This window comes from Manis javanica, chromosome 18 (genome assembly GCF_040802235.1).
Source record: "Manis javanica isolate MJ-LG chromosome 18, MJ_LKY, whole genome shotgun sequence".
Lineage (NCBI taxonomy): Eukaryota > Metazoa > Chordata > Mammalia > Pholidota > Manidae > Manis > Manis javanica.
This window is the reverse complement of record NC_133173.1, coordinates 11,598,586-11,619,888: the sequence shown is the minus strand read 5'-3', so window position 1 is coordinate 11,619,888 and position 21,303 is coordinate 11,598,586. Positions and strand designations below refer to the sequence as shown.

Here is a 21,303-nt window from a genome sequence, read left to right as displayed (position 1 = left end):
ACTGGTCTGGAAGTAGGTTGAATCCACTAGAAAGCATGTGCAAACACACCCCATCTGCTACAGTGGGTAAGCTGTATATCCATCCCTCCGCTTGGTAATATTTATGGAGCCCCTACTGTGCGCTGGTCACCAGAATGAGCAAAGTCAGATGTGTCGCTGACCTCACGGAGCTGATGGTCAGATGAAGTGGCTGAGGTGGGAAGATGCTTGTTCCACAGGGAGTGTGGGAAAAAGGGGGAACAATATGAGGTGTGGGAGAGAGGCCAGGTCTGGTAAAATAAGCCAGGGGCAATATTTTATTTTTAATATGAAGAGACATGAGGACCCAACAAAGGATTTTTTTCAATAGGGAAATGCTATGATCAGGGGAGTGTCAAGGGGTCCTCTTTCTGAGTCCTCACAGCTTTCTCCCTAATGCCCATGTCAGTGGGGTTTCCTAATAACTTGCGGAAATTGAGGGCACAAGAGCCATTGTGACAAGAAACTGGTGTCATGGAAATGGATGAAGAGATGAGTTTTTTCACTGGGTTCAGACCCCTACGACCTTACAGCTGGAGCACACAGTAGGCCTTACCATTTGCCCTGCACCTCTGTGTTCCTCTCCGGCTAGACCAATCTTTTCCAACAACTGATCACTGCCTGTCTGTCAGGAAGCCTTCACCAGCGCCCTGTCGGTACAACTACAGGACAACCAGGCCCTCCATGGAATGGTCCCTGTCAGTGTCTCCTGTGCTATTACCCATGATTTTTGCACAATAGCACTTGCCAGACTGGTTCCTCAGGATACCGGTTTAATGAGATGTTCACAGGTACTCTAAAAAACTGGGAGGTGGCTCACTAATCAAATAAATTGTTAAAACAAACCCAGTGTCTAATAATATCCTTTCCTTGAGATTCATAATACAGTTAACCTCACTGAAGGCTCTGATGAGTCCTGCAAAATTATTGTTTCACCTGGCATTTCTCAACTACAATTAATGAAAAATCCTTTCCTGAGCATAACAACCATGGTCCCCTTGTTGGACAACTTGGGAAACTCTGCTCTAGCAGAACCCTTCACTTTTGCCTGGTTGGTCTATTCAAATATGCCTTTTGAACTGTCCCCGCAATGAGTTTCTTTATGCTGTTTCCCCCTTTTGGAAAACTTCATTATCCTTTCTGTCCTTCCAAGTTCATCCAGTTCAAATGTCACCTCCATCAGGAAGCCCACCCTGGTAATCCCAACTCATACCGATGTTGCCGTTTTCATAACTTGTAAAATTCTTTTTAGCTAGGCAATTTGGTGTTTATTTACTACCTCATATTGTTCCCTTTACCATTATGTTTAGAATGCTACTTTTTCCCTCTTTACAGTTGCAAATTAGCTTATAGGTCTCTTGAAGGAATTGATGGTCTTTTTCTATTTTTATGTTGAAAGGCAAGATGATGCAAGAACATAAGCTTTGGAATAAAATAGTTATTCCAGTGACATTTCAACTAACTAGCTGCATGACTGGGCAAGTTCCCAGGTCTCAGTAAGTCTCAGTTTTCTCATCTGAAAAGTAGGGGTAATAAACTACCTCGGTGTTACAGGGGTTGTGAAGATTAAATGAAACCACGTGCAGTACCTAACAGATTATAAGCCATCAATACATGCCATCTGCTATTATTATTATTATAATCTCTTATAAACAAAAACAAACATTCCTATTTTAAGGGGACTTAATTCTGGCCTGAGAAGGCAGAAGATGAACAAGGAAACAAATGAGTATATAATGTACCAAGTGGTGGTAAATGTTAAGAGAGTATCAAAGCAAGGTATGGGGATGGTGAGTGGAGAGTTGGGGAGATCAGGAAAAGCATAGAGATGTTAAGGTGACATTTGAGCAATGGTCCGAAGGCACTGTGAGAAGCACACAGGTTAAGGAACTCTGACAAGGAACAGGACCCTGCCACCTAATAGGCAAGGGAAACCAAGGTAAAGGGATAGAGTGGTTTGATGCCAGGCAAAGAACACAGCAGCTTTTCTCGGTAAGTCCAGTTTGTATTTTATCTGCAAAGGAACTGAAACTCATGGGTGGCTTTTAAGGAGAGACTGCATTTGTGTTTTTAAAAGACCCTTCTGATGGTGTGAAGTGGGAAGGGTCCACAGAGAGTCTAGAGGACATGGGGAGATGGATTAGGGGCTATGACAACAACTTAGGGAGGAGACGAGGTTACCTTTGGACTTGACCATGATTTATTAAGCTCAGCACTGGTGATATTTTAGGCCATATAATCTTTGTTGGTCGGGGCTGTCCTAGGCCTTCTAGGATGGTTAGTAGTCTCTCTGGCCTCTCCCAGCTGGATGCCAGTAGTACCCCCTGCCCCCAGTTGTGACAACTCTCAGACAAATATCCCCCGAGAGGCAAAATTGCCCCCAGTTGAGAATCACTGGACTTCACTGCTGATAGAGACAGACGGAAGAGGACAGCTTTGAGAGAGCAGGCGGTGGAGCCTGTGAGAGGTGGTGTGAGCGGGCTGATGACGAAGGGAAGGACGAGGAACGGGGAGGAGCCCAGGAGATTGGCCTGGATGGATGGTGTGGTCAGTGCCAAGTGGGAAGAGGAGCAGGCCTGCTGTGCAAGGTGCTCACCGAGCTCAGTTCTAGAAGGTCAGCTTTGCAGTAAGCAGCCCATGGGACCCCCCCACTGATGGAGATGGAGCACAGAGGGGAATTTCCAGGCTTGGAGTGCAAGATAAAGACCTGGGTGGAGAGACAGGTCTTCAAGTTGGTGGCTGGTGGCTGGGGCCATCATGGGAGTGGATGGGGTCAGTTCGGGAGCTACTAATCAGGAGAAAAGAGAGAAGAGGGCTGAACATAGAGCCACAGGAAACTGGAAGGACTAAGGCCTGAAGGAGGAGCTAGCAAGAAGTCTGGAGGACTCCCTGGAGCTGGTGGCAACCTGGACACTGCCCAGGAGGTAGCACGTTGATCAAGATGGGTGCTCTGGATTCCAACCGACCTAACTTGGCATCCTGATTCCAGCACTTAAACTTACGTGAACTTGGAGACACAATTTAAAGTTTCTTAACCTTGCAGTGTTCCTGGGAGGAATTAAATGCAATGCTGTATTTAAAAATCATTCAGTGCCTGGCTTGTCCTAGGTGCTCAGTAAGTGATAAAGGTAGGCGACATGACAGGCAAGTAACCTTGGGTGGCACACAGAGAAGGAGATATTCTCTAAACGTGTTCCACTTGAAGCCTTTGACAGCATTAAAAGAAGGAACAGCAACATCTCAGCTAGCATGCCTGAATAGGATCTGCTGTGACTCTACACAGCCCAGAGCTGGCATGCCCACAGGTAAGGTAATGAAAGGTGTTTTCTTCCCTTCAAGACAGGTGCTCAACTGATACAATGTAGGATCTCAGATTCCAGAGCTTAACTGTTTGTTCTGCGTACAAGTTAGCCCAGCTCAGAACACCTGTGGACTAAGTTCTTTTGATGCACCAAAGCTTGTCTTTTATTAAGCTCTTTGCAAGCAGTCAAAATAAGACCAAATGTCCATGTGCCCCTGTAAATGCATGTGGACATGAAACAAGCCAGCATGGGGACTACACAGGCAGCACGGACAATAGCAAGCGAATCCCCGGGCTCTGGAAAATATGGTTATGTGATTAATGTGACCAGAGTTAGATGTAAAATAAAATTAAATATTTCATGTACATAGAAAGTTGCCTACACACATAAAATTCCCTATTAGTTGCACTTGAGGTTTAGCCATGTTGAATCGATAAAAAATGATTTAGAATGGATGGATTTCAGCAGCTGGTCGCGCTTTCAGTCTTCCATAAAGAAGTTAAAATTAATTTTAATATGTTGATGGTGCTTATTGATGATAATATTCCTAATAAATATCCATTGGAAAAATTCTGTGGCACATCTATGTGACAGAGAGGTCAAGAATGTTAATGACAATCACAACTACAAAATGCAATTCAGTCAATTACTTTAATTAAATCTAAAACTACTTTATGTCTTCTCATTTCTATAGTGAACTGATAGTGGGGAAAAGGGCATCGTCTTTATCAGGCTCATTTTAGAGTCCAAAGATGTGGTCTCAGATTGTGTTGTAACATCTGTGGCTCTTATATCCTCGTGGAACGTTTAAGGTAATTATGGGTCTTACAATAACAGAAAAATAGGTGATTTCCTTTGGGATGCAGTTTTATAGAAAGACAACTTTCCCTTCACAGCCACTAATCTTGTATTTACAGACCGGGTTATATTGGACAGAGCTGACATTCCAGGGTAAGTGGTAGAAACGTCTACATTTCAGTGAATCCTTTTTTAATTATATTGTTAGGGATCAGAAGAAAAGGAGCACAGCTGTCTGAAGTTCTCCCTGCCACAGAGGTGCAAGTGCTTACAGCTCAGTTGTTATAACCATACAAAATGCTTTTTTATTAAATGTGGTGTCATACAAAACTTTCTGTTCCTTATTCATTTATGTTGTTAAACATGGAGAAGAGAAAAGTGAGCATTTAAAAAATGGAGTCAATCAGTTAACAATTCAGTCTTTCAACAAACAGCTATTTAGTGACCTCCGTGTGCCGAGTAGTGATGTGAGTATCCAAATATATGTGTGAACCACACAGACAAAATCCTGTCCCTACCCTCATGGGGCTTACATTTTTAGTTGAAGGAATTAGAAAACACACAAGTAGACTGCATAATATCAGATGGTGACAAAGATTATGAAGAAAAAAAAAAACAACCCGGATGGTGGTAGGGTCACCACTTTTTCCAGACTTGCCTCGTACTATCCTGGTTTTAGCACAGAAAGTCCTGTATCCCAGGAAGCCACTTGGTTCCAGGCAAACTGGGATGACTATCCCCCTTCATAAAGAGAGACAGAATGACCAAGAGGGTGTTCCCTTTGGGTGGGTGGCCAAAGAAGGCCTCTCTGGGGAGGTGATATTTAAGTAGAGACAAGAATGATTCAAAAGAGCTGTGTTCACAAATCTGTAGAGCCACCAGGATAAGGCTCATCTCCTCCTAGAGATGGTCCAAAGAGGATTTAGGCTTTGAGGAAATGAATAAACATTGAGGGAGTATTTTCTGTTGGCCAGATGATGTAAATATTTTATCCCATCTAAATCTTACAACCCAAGTGGTAGGCAATATTATTCCCATTTTACAAGACACACATAAAATGATGAATATTGTCTGAAGTCCTGAGGCTAATAAATAACGAATGGGGATAAAATCTTGCTCAGTTTGAGTTCAAAGCCCATATCGAATAGAGTGAGGAGTGAGTTTGAGCTACTTTTAGGGGGAAGAATCACTTCCTGCTTGGAGAAGAGATAAAGATAAATACTTTATTTCATGAAGCACAGGCTTTAGCTGTACAGCCCATTAAACCTCTGCTAGGCAGGATTAGCTTAGACATTATTCTTTATCTGTTCTAGACCTGACAACTTCTGGGTTATGCAGGCTTTAAAGGGTGGGATACCTCCTAAGGACCTCAGGATTTCTTGGGGGAAGTATGAAGGGGCACAAAGGTGAGACTTGGAGTCTCTGAAAATCACAGATGAGATAAGAGGCAAAGAATGTAATTTTTTTGTGTGTGTTACTGTGATCTTATTTATCTCTGGGCTAGTGTTGCCTATGGTCAAATGAGAAACATATATCCTTGTCTTATTATTTAGCTTCTGGCATGTATGCATTCCTTAAGTCTTTTCAGAGAAGACTCTGTGCATTATATATCTTTAGGTTTTCCTTTGCAACTGGCATAGGTACTGGCATGTCATATGAAATCCATAAATATTTGGAGGATCAGCATTGGTATCCTAATAACATTAAGATAATAATTTAAAGTGACTTTCTCCAGAATTTTTGGAGTGATTCACTTCTGGGTTTGGCTCACAACCATTTTGGACTCCCAAAGGAACAATCACTTGGCATAGTTACATTTTTAACTCAATTCATGCCATGATTACAAACTTTGAAGACATAAATTTGTTTAGATTAAAATGCAAACATGTGGGAAAGCAATTCTGAAATTGTTGAGTTAAGACATAAAAACAATGTAACCCTTCATAAAAACAATAAGGACACTGCCAAATATCATCAAAAGCAACTTTTTCAGAACTCTGGAAATTAACCAGAGGCTTGCAATAATTTCTGAAGAGTGTTAACTCAAGAAAGATGGCTAAATCGTGGTAAGGACAGTGAGTCTTCTGGCATTTTGACTTGCCCCAGTCCCATTCTACTCTCCCTAGTTCTTCAGTAGCCTTGAAAATCAACAGCCTCATAAATATGGTAGCAGTGAGAACAAGTAGCCTAGCAGCGCTGAAGGGAGAAGACTGGTCGCTGTTACCATTTAACCTGTCTCACAGTTTGCCTGTATTTGACCTGACTCAGAGCTGAATCTGTACCAATGGCCTTTTCTCCAGGGTGTTTGTTAGAAACAATCAGTGGCACTGTTTAATATAGTAGCTGTCTGAATTCCTGATAAATATTTGGAACTAACAAGAGACTAAACAAAACATTAAAAAGGAAAAAGTGGAGAATGAGATGTACATAGAGGGCTTTGAAAAGCTCCAACATATTCCTGGGTACCTAGAAGCCCACTGGCAAGTGCAGGGCTAGGTATGTGCCTGAGAAAGACCTGAGAAGGCCCTAATCTCTAACCTCTGGTTGACCTTGAGTCTCTGTGTAAGGAGAAAGTGAAAGTATAGGTGGCATTCTCACCTGCCTGGCTGAGCATTTAAAGTTACCCCCACAGTGTCCTTCAGAGCTTCTTAGCAAGGGCTTGTAGATTTATTGATTCAAATCGTTTAAGGAAATCTGTTTAACCATCAGTTGACCATTTAGTGTCTAATCAGAGACTCCATTGGCTGCACATGACAGAAATATAGACTTTTTAGAATTAGTTCAAGAAAGTCATGAAGCAAACAGGCAGCATCAACAATAAAAACTTTAACAATCCTGGGGGGGGGAATCTTATTTCCAGAGTAACCACTTCATATTTTTAGAAACTGTCCAGTTTTCAAAAGAAACAGGGAAGTATGGCCTGTGCATGGTGTGGGGAGGGCGGTGGAAAAAAAGCAGTAAAAAAAGCAGAGACACACAAAATACTGTTTCTGAAGTACCCCAGATGTTGGTTTTACTAGACAAAGAATTAAAAAGAACCAAAGGAAGGTATATCTAAGTAACTAAAAGAAAGTAAAAGAATGATGTTTCACCAAGCACAGAATATCATTCAAGAGATAGAAACTGTAAAAAAGAACCAAATGGGAATTGTGGCATTGAAAAGTATGAAAATTGAAATGAAGAATTTGCTAGAGTAATTTAGGATGTTGATTATATACCCTGGGCAACCACTAAGAAAATAACAACAAATAGTAAAACAAACATCAAGGACTCTAAAATAGTAAACTATATAATACCTAACTAACACAAAAGAAGATAGTTATGGATGAGTAATGGAACAAAAAAGACAAAGGATACATAGAAAACAAATAGCAAAATAGCAGATATAAACCCTATGTTTTCAGTAATGCCCTAATAGCAATGTACTAACCACTTTAGTCAAAGTGTGAGAGTAGCAAAATGGATAAAAAGTCATGATCCAACTATATGCTCTCTATAAAAAACACACTTTAGATCAAAGACACAAATAGGTTGAAAGTGAAAGGATAAGGAAAGCATAACTAGGCAAACAGTAACAAAATAGAGCTGGAGTGGCCATCCTAATTCAGATAAAATAGACTTTAAGACAAAAACTGTTACTAGAAGTAGAGAATGGCATTTTATAACAATAAAGGGATGAGACCATAAGGAAGACTTAATAGTGATGAAAATATACACACCCAAAAGAAGACCCCTAAAACGTATTAAACAAAAAGGGACGGAATTGAACAGAGAAATAGGACATTCATAAATAATAGTTGGAAACTTCAATACCCCATTTTCAAAAGTGAATAGATCAACTCATCAGAAGATTAACAAGGAAACAAAAATCTCAGACAACAGTATAAACCAACTAGACCTAACAGACATTTATAGAACACTCTGCTCAACAATGCAGAATACAATTCTTAAGTGACTGAGGAACAATAGCCAGGAAAGACCATACATATAAGGTTAGAAAACAATGCTTGTATAAGGATTGAATCACATATACATAGAAGAATATTCTCTGACCATCATCAAAATAAATTAGAGTTTAATAACAGAAGGATTTTTAGAAAATTTACCAACAAGTAGAAATTAAACAACACACTTCTAAATAACTGATGTATCATAGAATAAATCACAAGGGAAACTATTAAACACTTTGAAATGAATGAAAAGGAAAACACAACCTACAAAAAATTTGCGATGCAGGGAAAGCAGTGCTTAGAGGGAAATCTATAGCCATAAGGACCTATATTAAAAAAGAAGATCTCACATCAATAGCCTAAACATTCACCTTAAGAAACTTGGAAAGGAAGAGCATATTAAACTCAAAGCAAGTAGAAGGAAGATTAATAATAAAGAGTAAAGCAGTAATAAATGAAATAGGGGCTAAATTAACAAAACTTAAAGTTGATCATTTGAAAAGATCAACAAAATTGACAAATTTTTAATTACATTAACCAACAAAGAAGGAAAACTCAAATTACTAAAATTAGGAATGAAAGGAGATCGCTGCCCACTTTACTAAAATAGAAAAAGGATTATAAGGGAAAACTATGATCAATTGTATTAAATACAATTAGATAACCTAAATGAAACAGATAAATTGTTAGAGACACACAAAATACTGAAATTGACTTAAGAAGAAATAAAATATGTAAATTGACCTACAAAAGTAAAGAGATTGAATTATGAATCAAAACTTCACACAAAGAAATACCAAGGCTAGATGGCTTCACTGATGAATTCTTCCAAATATTTAATGAAGAATTAACATACTGAGGCCAATATTACCCAAACTTGCCTTGATACCAAACCCAGACAATGACATTACAAGAAAAGAAATACAGACTAATATCATTTCTTATAAGTGTAGCTACAAATATCTACTAACAAGCGAAGTTTAGCAACATACAAAAAGATCATTCCCCTTGACCAAATGGGATTTATCCTAGGAATGTAAGATTAGTTTAACACATGAAAATCAATCTATAGAATATATTGTATTAATAAAATCAATAACAAAATCACATAATAATTTCAACGAAGAAAAAAATTGACAATATTTAATACCCATTCATGATAAAAACACTGAACCAGTTTAGGAATAGGAGGGAACTTTCTCAAACTATTGAAGGTCACCTATGAATTATCCACAGCTAATGGCATGCTTAATGGTGAAAGCTTGATCCCCCTAAGACCAGGAACAAGACAACGATGTCTGCTTTTGCCACTTCTGTTCTACATTTTACTGGAGATTCTAACCAGGGAAGGAAAAAGAAATAAAAGGCATGCAGACTGGGAAGGAATAATAAAACTATTACTATCTGAAGATGACCGATACTGTTTATAGAAAATCCCAAGAAATACCCTAAGAAACTCTAGTTTAGCAAGGTTGAAGAATACAACATTGATATACAAAGATCAACTGTGTTTCTATATGCTAGCAATAAAAAATTTAAAAATGAAAATGAGAAAGCAATTCCACTTCTAATAGCATCAAAAAGAATAAAATATTTAGAAATAAATGTAACAAAAAGAGTGCAAGACTTCGTAAAAACTACCAAATATCAGTGAAATTAAAGAAGACCTAAATAATTAGAAAGACATTTCATGTTCATGGGTTGGTGAAAAACATTGTTCAAATAGTAACACTTTTCAAGATGGTCTGCAAATTCAAACAATCCCATTCAGAATCTCAGCTGCCCTTTTAAAAAAATTAATTGACAAGCTGATTGTAAATTTTAAATGAAAATGCAAAGGACTCAATATAGCCAAATAATCTTGAAAAAGAACAAAGTTGGAGTATTCATATTTTCCAAATTGAATCTTACTGTAAAATACATGAAGACAATGTTGTTTTGGCATAAGGATAAGCCATTAGATCAATGCAATAGAATTGAGAATCTAGCAAAAAACCCTCACAGGTACAGTTAGTTGATTTTTGAAAAGGATGCCAACACAATTCAATGGAAGAAGTAATAGTCTGCTAAAAAATGGTGCTAGGAAAACTAGAAGTTCATGTGCAAAAGAATAAAGTTAGACCCCTACCCTACATTTACTCAAAATTAACTCAAAATGGATCATAGGCCTAAATGTAAGAGAGTTCTATAATTACAAAACTGAATTAGGCTGTAGTTTCCTAGATATGGCACCAAAAGATAAAACAAAGACAAAAATAGGTAGGTTGGACTTTATTGAAATTTGAAGAAAGCTTTATACCTCAAAAAACACTATCAAGAAAGTGAAAACAGAACCCACAGAAGGGAGAAAATATTTTCACATCATATATTAGGGACTTATGTCCATAATATAGAAAGTATTTTTACAACTGAATAATGAAATGACAAGCAACCCAGTTAAAAATGGACAGAGGATTTGAATAGACACTTCTTTTTAAAGAAAATATGCAAATTGCCAATAAGTATATGAAAAGGTGCCCAATATTATTAGTCTTTAAGGAAATTACATCAAAACAACAATGAGATTTTATTTCATGCCTACTAGGATGGCTTTAAAAAAAGAAGACAGTAGTAAGTGTTGGTAAGGATATGGAGAGACTGGAATCCTTGTACATTGTTAGTAGAACTGGAAGAGAGAGCAGCCACTTTGGAAAACAGTTTGGCAGTTTCTCCAAATGTTAAACACAGAATTAGTGTTAAGACCTGGCATGCTTACATATGTATACCCAGAAGAATTGAAAACATGTTCACACAAAAAAATTCTTCAGGAATTTCTTAGCAGAGTTATTGATAAAAGTCAAAATGTGAAAACAACCAGATGTCCATCAATGGGTGATTGGATAGGCAAAATGTCATATATCTACACCATGGGTGTTATTTAGTCATGAAGAAGAATAAAGTATTAACACATGCTAGAAGGCAGATGGACCTTGAAAATACCACACCAAATGAAAGAATCCAGACACAAAAGGGCACATATCATATCATTCCACTGATATGAAATATCCAAAACGAGAAAATGCATAAAGACAGAAATGAGACGAGCTGTCGGCAGGGGTTGGGGGAGTAGTAGTGGAGAGTGACCGCTAATGGGCACGGGGTTTCTTTTCATGGCGATGAAAATGTCTAGAAATTAGATCATGATGATGGCTGTACAACTCTGAATATACTAAAAACCACTAAATAGTACAATTAAAAGGGGGATATTTTATGATACGTAAATTATATCTCCGTAATGGTGTCGTAAAAAATACTAATGTGCTTTGTAGCATTAACTTCTGCATAAGAAAAAGTACACATCTTCATAGGGAAGTTTTTATAACAGAAAGTAACTGTGGCAGGGATTCAGAATTGTCCTTTATACCCAATTCTCTCCTCTTAGTTTTAGGTCATCGTAAGGTCATTTAGTTGGACTGTATTTCCCAGCTGTCTTTGCAGGTAGGTAAGCCATTTGACTGATTTCTGGCCTGTAGTATGAAAATGACATGCTTTGTGAAACTGTTGGGTACTCAAAAGGAATTGCCTGCCCTCAACTTCTCCTTTTCCCTTCAAGGCAGGCTCAAGCATGGACATGGGGGTGTTGAGCCATCTCTGAACTGGCTGCCAAGAGCAACACCCCAGGTCCTGAGAGAAAACAAAGATGGAAAGAAGCTGGTGGCTGGATCACCTTGGAGAGCAGAACCTTCTGAATCCACCGGATGTGAGAGAGAAATAGACCTACCGAATATTGGCCATTGTTATTTTGGACACTTTTAAGGCAGTCAAAGCAATCTTCTAATTTATGATAATTGTTTGGTATGAGATCATGGTAATTTTTGCTAAATACATACTTTTTTTTCTTCCTGTGGGTTATGCCAAAATAGTTTCAAATGAACACTTTTGAGGGTACAAGGATAAACAAGGCACAGTTCATTTCCTCTGAGAGTTTGAAGTGCAGTGGAAGAATGTGTCACATGCATGAATAGCTACTGTAAAATGCAACAGATGTAAAAGTAGAGACTCAGAGTTTTGTGGAACCATATAGAAAGCTGTGGCTGGAGAAAGACTGAGAGGATGGAATGGGCCCTACTTAGAAAAACCATCTGCCGGTGGATAAAAGTAATATAGTTTTTCATTCCATTTTATGTTTATATAATGTGCTTTTGTATCTTGATAACGTGGAGTTGCTGTTCTTTTCCAAACCTGTGTATTTTGAAAGAATTTTAGAGTTATAGAAGAATTCAGAGAGAGTACAGAGAATTCCTGTACAACTTTCACCCAGCTTGTTGACCTTGTATATAACCTTAATACTAAGAAAGTAAGTATTAACATATAAAAGTTAACATATAATTAAGTACAACATATGATTTGGTATCAACTAAACTCCAGACGTTGCCAGATTTTACCAATTTTTCCTCTACTTTTTTTTTTTCTGTTCCAGGATCCAGTCTAGGAGGCAAAATCACATTTAGTCTTTAACTTTCGAAATCCTGCTAGCCAGATTTAGCTAATGAAGTATTTACAGAGTATCTTTCCAGTCAAGAAGACTGGAATGGGAGCTACAGAGCACCTGTGTGAGGCCCAGATCAATCATTAATGAAACCTTAGGCCTGTCGGGTGGATGGCTGTGGGGATCAAACACGAAAGCACTCTGAAAATCATGAAGAACAATCCTCTAGTGAGATCAGTTATTCACTCATCAATCATCCAGAAAACACTTCCTGAGTTGCAGTCATATCTTAGACACTGGGTGTTAGGCACGGGGGCCACCCAACACATGACTCCCATTCATTGCCTGCTGGCCTCTTCTAGTCTTGTAGAGCTGATCATTAAGTATTTATTGAATGCCTGCCACAGGCCCTAGGATACCAATGATTAACTTTCCATTAGAGTGCATTGCATGAATATTCCATTACAGTCCTGAAAGGGTTAATGTGCTGCAAATGGGTCCCTGCGTGCCTGGGGAGCCCTGCACCACTCCAGGAAGGCGGCAGATACATTAGGCTTCAAGTATGTATTTTCTTTTCCCCTCTGTTTATGTCTCTGTTTTCTGTAAAGTCTCCTAAACTGCAGCGGTATCTCCCAAGTTCTCTGACAATGCTATAAATTTCATTAAGAAGATGAAGCCTGATGGGGCAATTAACTCCAAAAGTGGTACAAAGCAACGGCAGGGAGATACCGGCCTGTAGTACTTAGCACTTAGCTCTGAAATTGAGATAAGACCTATCAACTCGGGGTTGTGTTTAATGTTCACTGCAGCTTCCATACCACAGCTACAACCTAGCGGTCACCGTGTTAACACTCCCCAATATCTATTACAATTAGTTTTTGATTAAGAGGCCTAACATGGCTTTTGAAGCCTTTTATGTTGTGTCAAATGCCTAGTGATGGAGTGAGATGCGCAGACACCTCCCAGTAACAAAGCGTCTTGTAAAAGGTTTCAAGTGAACTATTTTATCATCTTAATGGAAACCAGATGACGCTAACTCCCCCCTTAATTTCAACTATTTACTGAAGAGCCCTTGTTTTGAATTACTTAAAGATTTATTCTTAAATGACTACCTCATGCGTTAAGAATCACTAATAACAGAGCCATTTGGAATTTGGGAAAGCTTTTAAAGATGACTCAGGTGATTTTCACAGAAAATTTATTTAATTTTTTCTTTCCATTTTTAAAATAGCAAATGCCTTTGCCCTTTTCTAGTATTTACTTATCATTTTGATTCTTGTTTAGGAGGCTTTTCTCTGCCGAGGGATGCTTTTTCTGCTGGGATTTCAGTCATTGTCTTGAACTATTTTCTAACAGAGAGGTCACTAGCAGAAATAAACCAACTTTGTTTAGTTACATAAGGTTTAATTGTAGGCAAATGGGAAATGCATGTTATTTTTGTAAAGGTACATTGGATCAAAGAAAGAATTATTTACAAACTTTCATGAACTATAAAATATATGTGTAAATTTCATTAAAGTATTACACAAATATGACTGACCTCGTCAATGTGAAACCCGCTAGCTTTTTTCATGGACTGTTTCACTAACACTCCCTGTGACCTTGGCCACACATCCCTCTTTGAACTTCAGCTTTGTCCTCTGGAATCCATGGTTGGACTCGATGTGCCCCAAGTTTCTGCTCAATTCTAGAAGTCGTTGGTACTGTGAAATCAAATGTGCTGGAGAAGATGAATTCTTGGAGTATAGGGCCTCATCACAGGGAGGCATGTGGTATATTGCGTCACAGCCCTGTGGGTAGCTGTGTGCCCTCTGGTGTGCTACCCAACTCTGGAGACTCAGAGGTAAAATAAGGACAATATCATCTACTTCATAGGGTTTGCAGTTGATAAACAAAACCAGGTATACAGAGTGCACAGTAAGTGGTAACCTCTCAATAATTTCTATTTCCCCTTTTCTGTCCATATTCTGTCCTGTCTAATGTTGTCTAGTACAATGTGAGTGAATGAAACTAGTATGATGCTTGTCATGTACATTGTTATACACATTTAGTGAGCACTTTACTATGTGCTGGGTGTCCTACTAAATCTGGGAATCCTGAGATTAGAGGCAGAATCCTTGCTCACACACAAATTGGGTCATAGATAGCAGGCAGAGAATTTTCATAGAATCAGACAGAGATGAGTGGAGGAGGGTTGACTATCCAATTTGGATTGCAGTTGCAGCTTTAACATTTGTAGGGTGAGTCTTTGTATATGGCCACATACATCATTTCAGGTAGTCTTCTCAGCCACCCCCTGTTCCTAGCAGGATAGGTGTTACCATCTCCCTTTAACAGATGAAAAAGCTAAAGATCTGAATTTTTGGATCCTTTATTACTATGATTAATGAGATTCATAAAATCCTTAAAAATAAAACTTTCTATCACAGATATTGTTGCTGTGCTCATAAAGACTTAGGCCAAGAACAAAAGCATTACACAACAGAATCATTCATTAATATCTTCCTTTTCAGAGTCTCTTTGCTAAGCATTAATGCTCCGATGTCCATTTATTCCATTCATTTACACACTCATTCAATTTTACGAGTTGTTTTCCAAGCACAGGCCTAGGTGGTAGAGATTCAAGGATGGAACACTAGCCCCTGCCTTCAACGAGGAGTTCATGCTCACATAGGGTAGTAGAGATGTGGCCCATGGCTCCCACAACGGGAGTGTAGAGGTGGGTGCAAAAACCAAGGGTGGCAGAGGTGCCTTTGGGAACAGAGAGGCACTCCAAATGCCTGCAGAGGGCTTAGATGAGACTTGCTGGAAGAGAAGACACTTGGACCTTGCTGAATTTTACAGGACAGGTAAGGGATCTCTCAGGCCAAAAGTAAGGTGAGACGGAGAAGGCTTTAGGCTAAGAGCAGGTGGGAGCGATGAGAAAACCTGGCTCATGGGGCCAACTGCCAAAGCTGAACAGCAGCCCCAGTGAGGATGTGGCCATGGGGAAGTAGTGAGACACCAGACTGTGAGGCCATCAGATCAGCACCCGCCCTTCTGCAACCCGCTCAGGAGCAAACTCCCATAAACCTCCACGGTTTATGGTAGTGTCTATGTTATGTTATGTCACTTGTAATGAGGAAACAAGCCCTGTATCTGCTTTTCTTTCTGCTTCCGCTCAAACCCAACTTGTTTGCTACTTTGGCTAGCCCGGGTTTATGGTCCACCTTAGCAGTTGGTTAGAGGCTGTTATTAGTATAACCAACCTTAAATAATTCGATTTTCAGGTTGGGTACGTCACAATGTCTCCTGTGGGCTTGATAGTCAAACTACACATTTATTTAAAAATTGGTTCCTTCACATTATACTTGAAAGCACGGCTACTCAGTCATCTGTAAACTATTAGGCTGCATGTATAAAAGCATCTTATTTGACTTTATTCACAGAGTTCGGAGAATAAGGTTTAGGTCCTTACAGATATTCCAGTTTTCTATTAAGTCTATTGTCTTATTTTATGAGTTTTCTTTTTTCTTTTATTAATAATATTCTGATAGAGAACTATATATTTAAAGGAGAAGAGTGAGCCTGTAATACATTTGAAAGATTATTTTCCTCTTCAAGAAATGTTTAGGGGTTATTTATTTACTTACTTATTTTTAATTCAGACAAGGGATTTAAATTGGACTGAGGTAACCCACAATAAATGCACACTGTTTGGCCTGAGCAGGGTTTTAAAGAGTTGTCAACATTTAAAAAGTTCAGAAATCTAAAATTTTCACATAAAATCTGGCTTACTTAAAAAATCAGGAGCTGATGCCACAGGCTGGCAAGACAGCATCTTGTGGGGCTCTGGGGCTCCCATTTCCTCTTCCCCTCAGTATCAGGAGGCCTCCTTCACCAAGATTCCCTGCCTGGACCCCACCCTCCCCACACCTTTGCCTTCATATCCACTGATCTGGTTTTGACTTTTCCCAATAAAATATGGGAGTGAAACTTAACATTCACACAAATACCTACACACGGATGTGGGACAACTTTATTCATAATGGCCCAAGCTTGGAAGAAAGTTGTCCTTCAGGAGGTGAAGGGCATATATAAGGAAACTGTGGTGCCTTCAGACAACGGAATATTATTCAATGCTAAACGTCATGAGCTGTCAAGTCATGAGGTCATGGAGAAACCTCATATGCATATTCCTAATGAAAGAAGCCAATCTGAAAAGCCTTCCCCCTATTATGATTCCAGCTCTGAGACATTCTGGAAAAGGTGAAAGTTTGGAGAGAGTAAAAAAAAAAAAAAAAAAAAAATCGGTGGTTACCAGGGGTTGAGGGGACGGAAAAGTGGATGCAAGGCCAGAGCACAGAGAATTTTTAGGGCAGTGAAAATACTCTGTTGGAGACCCTAACGATCAATGCATGTCATTACGTGTTTGCTCAAACGCACAGGATGTTCGCCAGCAAGCGTGGGCACTCATGTAAAGTATGGACTTCAGGAGGTTATGATGGTGTCCGTGTCAGTACATCTGTTGTAATAAGTGTACCACAGGTAGATGGAAATCTCTATACCTTGCTCTCAAATTTATTGTGAACCTAAAACTCCTCTTTAAAACATCTTTTAAAAAAAAAAAATGAGGGTAAATGCCAATCAGGCCCTGCAAAACTTAACCTTCTCAGCACGAGAGTTTTAATATAACACACAGGCATGATAACTAAGTGACAGAGACAATACTTTTACAGAGATCTTGTAGGCTAGGGATAAAGTAGATTTCCTGAGCCATTTTACACGCTGCCTTGGAAGAAAAGCTAGAGAACATTTGGTGTTAGGCTATGTATAACTTTGCGAATAAATGGTTACCCAGAAGTTTTTCAGCCTTATCTTGCTTATTTCTATGACCATCTCAGAATGTTTTTTTTGGTGGGACTATGAGAAATGTAAAAATGGAACAGTAATTTTTCATTCTCTAGCAACTAGAAAGCACCCCCAGGTTTTTCTCATCCTCTTCTGGGGGGTTTCCTTGGCACCTACTTTCCTGAGCTTGGTGGAAAGTGCTAAGTTTTTCCTGGTGTTAATTATTAATGTGACCTGTTTATGTACCAGTTATCCAGCTAACCATTAATATCTGTTTACTCATTGATGACCTTTGCAATTTCGTGCCTCTCTCCTGGCTGTAAATGTCAACCCCCCCTTTTTTTTTTTCCATATGCAGTAATGTTTTCTTCATAGCTGGGGCTACCTGACGCAACTCCTTCACAAAGTCACGTAGTATCAGGCCACACAAATGTAAGCAGTTAGGTATCTGAAAAGGAAGCTAAGTGCCTTTGTTTTAAAAGGATTGAAGGACAGAATTTTCCTTTTTGGAATGAGCAAGAAATATACACAAAGGGCCAATGGCCAAGGCTTGTGGGGAGTGACGGGGGAGGCGACAAAATTAACAAGAGGAAACTTGCTCTGCTTCCATACTTTGGTTGAGAGCGAACCAAGGAAAGGACTCTGAAGTGGTCCTGGGGATTGGAACCCAATTTCTCCTTTTTTTCCACAATGTCAGTGTTAAGCACTTGCACATTCAAGGAAGCCTGCAGGATTTATCTCTAGTTACCCAGTCAGTCTACATTAACCCCAACACTAGCAAGATATCACCATCCTGCTCACTGGTAATGGCTAAAGCTGAGATTAAGCAATGCAGCTGGATTAGGGCTGCAACTGGTGACCTTAATTTTACCCATCATTGGAGACTGTGTGTATTTGACTCATCTTAATTGCATTTACCTAATTTAAACAGACAACAGCAGTGCAAGAAAATTTTTTAACCCCAAATAAAAAAAGGAGGAAGAGCTATTTCTCAGAAATTAAACGCAGGACCGTCTTACAATGTGGCCCATGCTTACGTAACGAAAGCGGCCGTTTTTCTTTTCCTTGCTCCACTAACACACCAGCACAGAGAGGAACCCATTGAAATATTACTCTCTTTGCATAACAATACAATTTAAAAGTCTCATGGCGCTTCTTTATTGAAATGTTTTAAAATATTAATATCATCCCGGCCATAAATAACCATTATGGCATTCATAGAGATTAAAGTTTTGAGATATGCCCTAGGTGTACATTCACATTTTCTCGTTCATTGAGTTCTAACTTCAGTAAAATTAGTTTTTTTTAGATTCGGCTCCGAACGCTCGCTGTGACTGTCACTTCGTGTTGAATTTATCATATAGAATTTAAGGCGGAAGACTGGGGAGCAATCTGTCACAAACGATTGCGTGCGTAATCTTTGAGGGTTGGGCTGGGGGCTGGGGAGAAGATAAGCATTCTAGACCACAGCTCTTCATCGCCCAGACCATTCATTCGGCTCCAGTCGCCGTCGCAGCGAGGGGATTTGCGTGCACGGTGTAATGTGTTTCTTTCAAGCCCGTCTCCGTGTCGGATGGCTGTGCTGTACTTCATGCACATAAATGCCTCTCAGGTTTTCTTGGCTAAATGATAACTCAGCTTGTCTTTCCCAGTGAGTTTGGTAATAAAAAGATATATGGGCTAGATGTGGGGTGTTCTGACTTAGTTAGATCCTCTAGTGTCCTAGAATAGACAAGTGGACTCAATCATCATGCCAGCAACAAAGCCCAGACTTCCCAAGGAAGCACAGACCCTGGGGTTTTATGCTCAGTGTACAATGACATGAGCCAAAAAGCAATTCAAAGCCAAGGCTAGTGTTGCAACTTCATGTCAGTCCCATGCACCTAAGGGGAAAAATGGTCAAAAAGCGCATCATTCTCTTTGAAAACTGAATGTGTATTAGGGGAATTTGAAATTATACATAAATAGAACAGTTGAGTTGGCTCTGGATCTCATTGAATGTGTATGTTTTTCTGGGAACTAAACAGAGTATTTTCCCAAGACTGACTGCTATTCAGGGCTGTATTTTTTTCCCCCTCTGATGTGCAAAGCAGGCATTTCTTCACAACCTCTGGAGTTTGGAAGCCAAGTATTCTTAATGGCTTGCAGATCTGTGTCTGGATCTCCAAATCAGAGGCTTTGAACTTTGCCAATAAGAACCCCACATTTACATTTCCTCTCTATGTCACACGGTCAATGAGCTTAATCGACACATGGAAAATTTCCTTTACACATCTTACTCAAGGCAGCACTGGAAATTTGGGTTTGTGGAATGTGCCGGCAGCTCTGAGCTGTCTTGGCGTCTCCACTACCGGCTTGGTCTGTGGCCCAGTGTGATGCAAGTTATACATAGCTCAAAACTCTTGAATTAACTGCTGGGGCGGCACCAGGAGTGTGCTTGGGCCTAGGAGCCTTTCACTAGGGGTGGGAGAGGGAGCGGGGGGAGCCTCCCAGCTTTCTTCCCACTGGGAGGCAGAGGGTACTGCTGTCTAGAGATTTGGGTCATTAACTTCTGCAGAAAACCTGCCTTCATCCCCACCCTGCAGTCTGGTTAGCGGCACTTGCCCTGGGTCTCCCTGGGGACACTGGGGTGATCCCCTTTGTAGCACCTACCACACTGCACTGAAAGAGGCGCTTGGGGGTCTCCTCTCCAACCGGGAAGTGCAGGGACTGACTCCTCAGCACCCAGGACCGTGTCTGAGGTATACATATTCAATGGGTAGGCTGTAGGGCTAAGTGGGACTGGCCACTGGAATGGTAATGATGACTCTTAAGTATGGGACAGACTGTAACTGCTGAGCTATGTCATTTCTTTATCTTGATTTTGCAGAGGAGAAAACAGATGTGGGAAAGTTGAGTAATATACAAAGAGCCAGAAAGGGAAAGAACTGGAATTCCAGGCTACCTCGGCTTGACCCTAGATTTTGAGCATGCGCATCTCTGAATAAAGATTATTATTTATCCGAACAAAGACAGTATTTCATCACCAAATCACAACCCAGCAGGAGTCACAGAGCTGCTGACATCTACGAAGATGCCCCTCTTCTGCCCCAGGCCTTGCTGCTATCCCCCTTCCAACAACACTTAGTGTGCCTTGTATTTTCAGTGTCATTATTTTTTGGCTTATGCAGCATCTCATTTGTAACTTTTACCAAAAACTGGTGGTCTCTTTTAATATTTGTACCTAAACTGGACTCCTGGCTTCACCATGTCCTGGCTCTGTGATCTTTGACAAGTTGCTTGACTTCTCTGTGCGTTGGTTTCATTTGTATATTTGCGGGAACAGGGTTGGTTGTCTTGGGGAACAACATAAAGATCCTAGAACAGAGCTGGGCACAGTCTGAGCTGGTGGCAGATGTGAGATGCTGTGATGTAAGGCGTCACTCTGTCCCTGTCTCCCCTGTTGCCTCTGTCCCAGCCCTCATGGGCTTTATTACTTCTGTGCATGGGCGCACTGGGTGCAGGAAACAGTAGGTGGAATGTTTGCTGGACCCCATGACCTGGGCTTAGGGTCTATTTATCTAGACATGCCTTAAAGCCACCATGTTTGAGGCCCAGCCACTTCTCCAGGGGCCAGCCACAGGGGGTCCCCTGCTAGAAGCCCTATCTTCTGGCATTCACCCTTTTCCAGTCTATCAAAATCTCTCTATCCTCCTCCCATCTCTGTGCTGTCAAAGATCTCCTCTTCCTCCAGGCTGGAATAGTCTCCGCCCGGAGCTTGGGGCTTTGGGGAAACAAAACCCAGGTAGGTGTCTTGGCTTTGGCCTCTGAACACAAACCTCCCCTGAGACAGGGGCACAGAGAAGCCTGGCTTCCTTTGTAGAGTGGAGAGCCAGCAAACGCAGGGATAAAAAACACCAATTAATACATCAGTGAATCATCTTGCCTTGCTGACATA

At 40.1% G+C, this 21,303-nt stretch overlaps 1 long non-coding RNA gene across 1 annotated transcript in view; it reads left to right on the top strand.

Annotated features, from left to right (window-relative positions):
* Nucleotides 1–15,387, top strand: part of LOC108400518 (uncharacterized) — a 116,939-nt gene extending 101,552 nt beyond the window's left edge. The window contains exons 13-14 of the long non-coding RNA XR_012127119.1: nucleotides 11,490–11,545; nucleotides 11,661–15,387. This is a non-coding gene — a long non-coding RNA (uncharacterized lncRNA). The remainder of the gene's footprint in view (nucleotides 1–11,489; nucleotides 11,546–11,660) is intronic.
* Nucleotides 15,388–21,303: the final 5,916 nt, after the last annotated feature.